A 6,095-nucleotide genomic window follows, 5' to 3' on the forward strand; every position below is an offset into this window, starting at 1 on the left:
TCTTCTTCAGTGCTGTGCTAGGAGCACCAGGTGGCAAATGCCCCAAGCTGTTGGTTTCCTATTTCCCCCTTGGCGTCTGCACTGTACTCTGAGCATGCCCATGCTCATTCCTGCTTTCTTACCTTTCTCACCTCTCTTACCAGGTGCCTTTTATCCTGCCTAGCTGAATTCTTGATATGTATATTTTAAGGCTCAATTCAGTTGCCATCTCCATGAAGCCTTCCTTAGCCCTACTTATCTTTTCCTTCTTTGAATGCAAATATTCATTTTTTCACACTCTATTATTGTTGTATTTTATTTATTGAACACAAACCATAGTAAGAACAATCAATTGAATCCAACCCAGAAATGACACAGATGATAGAACTAGAAGTAAATGATATTAAAAGTTATTATTACTGTATGGCAGGGCTTCCCTGGTGGCGCAGTGGTTAAGAATCCGCCTGCCAATGCAGGGAACGTGGGTTTGATCCCTGGTCCAGGAAGATCCCACATGCTGCAGAGCAACTAAGCCCATGCGCCACAACTACTGAGCCTACATGCCACAACTACTGAGCCTACATGCCACAACTACTGAAGCCCGGGAGCCTAGAGCCCGTGCTCCACAACAAGAGAAGCCACTGCAATGAGAATCCCACGCACTGCAATGAAGAGTAGCCCCCACTCGCCGCAACTAGAGAAAGCCTGTGCACAGCAACGAAGACCCAACGCAGCCAAAAATAAATAAATAAAAGAACTAAAAGCATTAAAAAAAAAAAAACTTACATTAAAAAAATAAATAAATAACTGTATGGCATATGTCCAAAAGTTAAGTGGAGACATGGAAGATATAAAAAGACCCAAAGTGAGTTTCTCTCTCGACAATATCTAAGATTATAAATACACTGGATAGCATTAACAATAGATTAGATACTGGAAAAGCAACGATTAGTGAACTTGATGCACAGCAAAAGAAACTATCCAAAATGAAACATAGAAAAAAAATTTTTAAGTGAAAATAGTATTAGTGAACTATGGAATAACTTTAATAAGTAGCCTACTCTACAGGTAATTGGAGACCCTGAAAATAAGGAGGAACTGGGGACATAAAATACATGAAGAAATAATGGCTAAAAAATGTTCAACCTATAAACCTATAAACTATAAACCTACAGATCTGTGATTAAAATAAATGTGGTCTTGGGACTTCCCTGGTGGTCCAGTGGCTAAGACTCCACACTTCCAATGTAAGGGGCCCGGGTTCGATCCCCGGATAAGGAAATAGACCCACATGCGTGCCGCAACTAAGACTTTGCACGCTGCAGCTAAAGATCCCGCATGCCACAGCTAAGACCCGATGTAGCCAAATAAATAAATACAAAAAAAAAAAGCTTTAAAAAAAGTAAAATAAATGTGGTCTGAACGCTCCAAATGAAAGGCAGAGATTGTCATAATAAATAGAAAAAGCAAGACCCAACCACACACTGCCTACAAGATATACACGTTAAACATAAATACAGTTGACCCTTGAACAACTCAGGTTTGAACTATGCAGGTCCACTTATACTCAGGTTTTTTTCAATAAATACATACTGTAGTCCTACACGATCTAAGGCTGGTTAAATCCGTGGTTGCAGAATCACAGATACGGAGGGCCAACTGTGAAGTTATATGGGGATTTTCAGTAGCACTCCCGTGTTGTTCAAGATTAAAAGTAAAAAGATAGAAAAAATAGATTAAAAGTAAAAAGACAGAAAAAGACATACTCTGGTAACACTAGTCAAAAGAAAGCTGGAGCAGCTATATTAATAGCAAAGTAGATTTCAGAGCAAAGAGTATTATTGAAATAAAGAAGGTAATTTCACAATGGTAAAGGAGTCAATCAAAATGCACAATCCTCAGTATATGCAACGAATAACAGAGCTTCAAAATACGTGAAGTAGGCCTTCCCTGGTGGCGCAGCGGTTGAGAGTCCGCCTGCCGATGCAGGGGACATGGGTTCGTGCCCTGGTCCGGGAAAATCCCACATGCCGCGGAGCGGCTGGGCCCGTGAGCCATGGCCGCTGAGCCTGTGCTCCGCAACGTGAGAAGCCACAACAGTGAGAGGCCCGCGTACCGCAAAAAAAAAAAAAAAAAAAATACGTGAAGTAAAAACTGATAGAACTTCTAGAAGAAATAGACAAATCGACAACTATAGCTGGAGATTTCAATAACCCACTCTCAATATTACTGATAGGACAGGTAGGAAGAAAACCAGCAAGGATAGAATAGACTTGAACAACACTTTCAATCAATTTGAACTGATTGACATTTATGGAACACTTAACCTTTCTTCACACTCCACCTTGATTTTTTCGGACAACAGTAACATACTCATGCCTTTTTTTTTTTTTTGCGGTACGCGGGCCTCTCACTGCCGTGGCCTCTCCCGTTGCGGAGCATAGGCTCCGGACGCGCAGGCCCAGCAGCCATGGCTCACGGGCCCAGCCGCTCCATGGCATGTGGGATTCTCCCAGACCGGGGCACGAACCCGTGTCCCCTGCATCGGCAGGCGGACTCTCAACCGCTGCGCCACCAGGGAAGCCCCATACTCATGCCTTTTAAGTGCACATGAAACATTTCCCAAGATAGGCTATACTAGGTTATAGAAAAAGTCTTGTTAAATTTAAGATGATTCAATCATACGAAGTAAACATATACTTAGGCCACAATGGAATGAAAGTAGAAACAAATAACAGAAAGATCTTTGGAAAACTCCCAAATATTTAAAAACACACTTTTGGGAATTCCCTGGCAGTCCACTGGTTAGGACTCAGCACTTTCACTGCTGTGGCCTGGGTTCAATACCTGGTCGGGGAACTAAGATCCTGCAAGCCGCCTGGCATGGCCTAAATAAATAAATAAATAAAAATAAAAACAATAAAAACACACTTTTACATAGTCCACAGGTCAAAGAAGAAATCAAAAGGTAATTTCAAAGTATTTTGAACTGAATTAAAATGCAAACATAACATAGCAGAACTTCTGGAATATTTTTGTTTGTTTTTTTACTTGTGGAATATTGTTAGAGGAGTATTTGGGAGAAACTAATAGCACTAAATGCCTAAACTAGAAATGAAGAAAATGTCTCAAATTAATCAGCTTCTGCCTTAGGGAACTAGGAAAAGAAGAGCAAACTAAACCCAAAATAAACAAAAGATCATAATAAAGATCAAAACAGAAATCAATGAAATAGAACACAGAAGAACAATAAAGTCATCAACCAGCGTTTGCTATGTGCCAGGCCCAGTACTAGGTCCTGAGCATACATATATGGTCCCATTCTTTAAGGATAACTCAACTAGTAGGTTAGATAGACATTAACTAAAAAATAAACACATCAGAATGCTAATAACGTTACCATGATGGAATGCTCAAGGTGCCCACCCTACCTCTGAGAGAAGCCATTATGGGTGCTTAGGGAAGGGGAGGTGAGAATGGTGGCTGAGTTCAGGCTCTAAAGATGCAGACCTTCATCTAAAGATGTGTGACCTTGGGCAAATAATCTAACCTTGATTGTCTTCCTTTTCTATAACATGGATATAAAAAATGTCCCTGCCCTGCATAGGGCTGTTGTAAGGATTAAAGAATGCCTAGCACATAGTAAATCCTCATCAAATGTCAGATACCATCATAAAGACAGGTTCTGGGACTTCCCTGGCTGTCTAGTGGTTAAGACTCCACTGCAGGGGCCCAGATTTGATTCCTGGTTGGTTGGGGAACTAAGATCCCATCCATCAGAGGGAAAGACATGCATAAAGACAGAAAGTGGTTAAAGACAGAAGTAACAGCCAGGAAGGGCTCCCGCTCCCCAAGATACTGCACTCATGTCTTAGTATTATCCAGAGCCAAGCAGACATAGGCACATAGTAGGTTTATAATTTGTTACAACTGAAACCGAGTTTTTATGGTGTAGTGGGTACTAATTAGCTGAATACAAAGTGTAAATAGCTAATTTTCTCAAGGCATGGTATGATGTGGGTTGAGCACAGGCTCTGCAGTCTATTGCCTTGCTCAGATGCATGTTCTGCCACTTACTGGCTATATAACTCGTGCAAGTTCCTCAACTCCAACTTCAGTCTCCTCTGCAAAATGGGCACGAAGGGTACCTACTTTACAGGGGTACATAGAATATTAGATGAAATAATGTACGTATCTTACCACACTGCCTTGTTCAAAGGTAACAGTATATCATGATACGGTTTTGGGGTTCAAATCCTGGTTCTATTACTAGTTCGGTGATCTTGGGCAATACTAATCCCTCCATCTTCTCCCCTTTTCTCTCCTGAATATGTAGGGTTCTGAGTGAGATAAGCCTGGTTTAGTAGATCATTTATCTGTGGTGGCAAACTTTATTAAAACTTTAATGGATACTATATCCCTAGTTGTTTGCTTTTAAGTCAGAGAATTTTCTCACAAGCTCACTGTACTTATGAGACTGTAAGCTTTTTTTTTTTTTTTTTGCGGTACGTGGGCCTCTCACTGTTGTGGCCTCTCCCACTGCGGAGCACAGGCTCCGGACGCGCAGGCTCAGCGGCCATGGCTCACGGGTGGAGCCGCTCCGTGGCATGTGGGATCTTCCCGGACCGGGGCACGAACCCGTGTCCCCTGCATCGGCAGGCGGACTCTCAACCACTGCGCCACCAGGGAAGCTCGAGACTGTAAGCTTTTTTACAAATATTAACTCTAAATTCTCACTACAACTCCAAGAGGTACTTTTATTGTCCCCATTCTATGCATAAGGAAACTGAGGCAGAGAGGTTAAGTAGCTTGCCCAAGGTCACAGGGACTACAATAAGCGGTATCAGGATTCAAACCCAGGCAGTCTCACTTAAGCAACTACTGCTATGACTATTAAGGCCTACTTGGAGAAAAAAGCCAGAATAACCTGTTTGTCTACAGGTAGGTATGTTGCAACCTGAAGTTCAGCAAAGCGTGTGACCTAGAATACTTGCTGACAGCTTTGCTTCAGCTACACCTGGACACCAGGAGAAATGGATGTATTCCCCACCGAGCACCCAGCCCTACCCTGAGAATTTACACTAAAAACATTGTTCAGACTTTACTGTGCACCTACCATCCAAAGACTATTTATGTGGGAATGCCAAGATGTGCGCTGGACACAGGGCTAACCCTGGGGATACAGGACCAGTCCACTTCCTAGTTGTAGATTTGGGCAATTATTTAGCCTTTCTCCTCCTGGGTTTTCCTATCAAAGCAGACAGATTAATACCCACTTCAGGGCTGTGATTAACACATGCCAAGTGCTTAGAAGAGCCTGGCACAGGTAAGCACTAAGTGTTGCTACTTGCTTAGGTAAAGCAACCGAGGTTCTCCAATAATCATAGCCACAAACTAGCTATTCTGTACCCTCTCGTCCCTGAACGCTGTAAAACTGTACATCTGGACATTCCATGTGTTTGGGCCACAACCCACCAAACCCCCAAATCCCCCCCTTAAACCTGACCCCCATGGATTCTAAATGGGTTATTCTACCTCCCCATCTTGTAAAATTCACTTAATAGCCCCACCCAAGATCTACACTCTACCTTCTAGATGGTTCCCCGCTAGTCCCCATCCTTCAGTCTTATGGCTTGACAAAGTCCTACTGTGACTCAAGCATAGCTCTTTGACACAGGAGAGGATTAACTACCCCAACAGCTGCTTTTAATTTTTTAACATCTGCACCACATCTTGTATGATGGTTAGGTCTCATCAGCATGAAGACCTCTCATTCAGCACCCATGTCCAGTGGCCTAATGTGAAGTCTCTAAGGCCATACCTTGTTACCTATTTACAACGGGTTAGGATACATGCATTTTCCCAAGTAGTAGTACACGCCACTATTAAACGCAAGAGCTCAGGGCCTTTAATTAGTGCAGAATCAATCAGGTATTAACTGCTTGAACAAGCAGCTTCATTTATAGAATACTCATTTAGCAGTCATATTTGCATAGAAAGAACCGCATAGGGAATTCCCTGGTGTTTTCACTGAAGGGGGACCAGGTCTGACCCCTGGCTGGGGGACTTAAGATCCTGCAAGCCACATGGTGCGGCCAAAAAAAAGAACCACACAA

This window comes from Delphinapterus leucas, chromosome 1 (assembly GCF_059928025.1).
Source record: "Delphinapterus leucas isolate spDelLeu-1000000601 "Yukka" chromosome 1, BTC_Dleu_Yukka2, whole genome shotgun sequence".
NCBI classification, from domain to species: domain Eukaryota; kingdom Metazoa; phylum Chordata; class Mammalia; order Artiodactyla; family Monodontidae; genus Delphinapterus; species Delphinapterus leucas.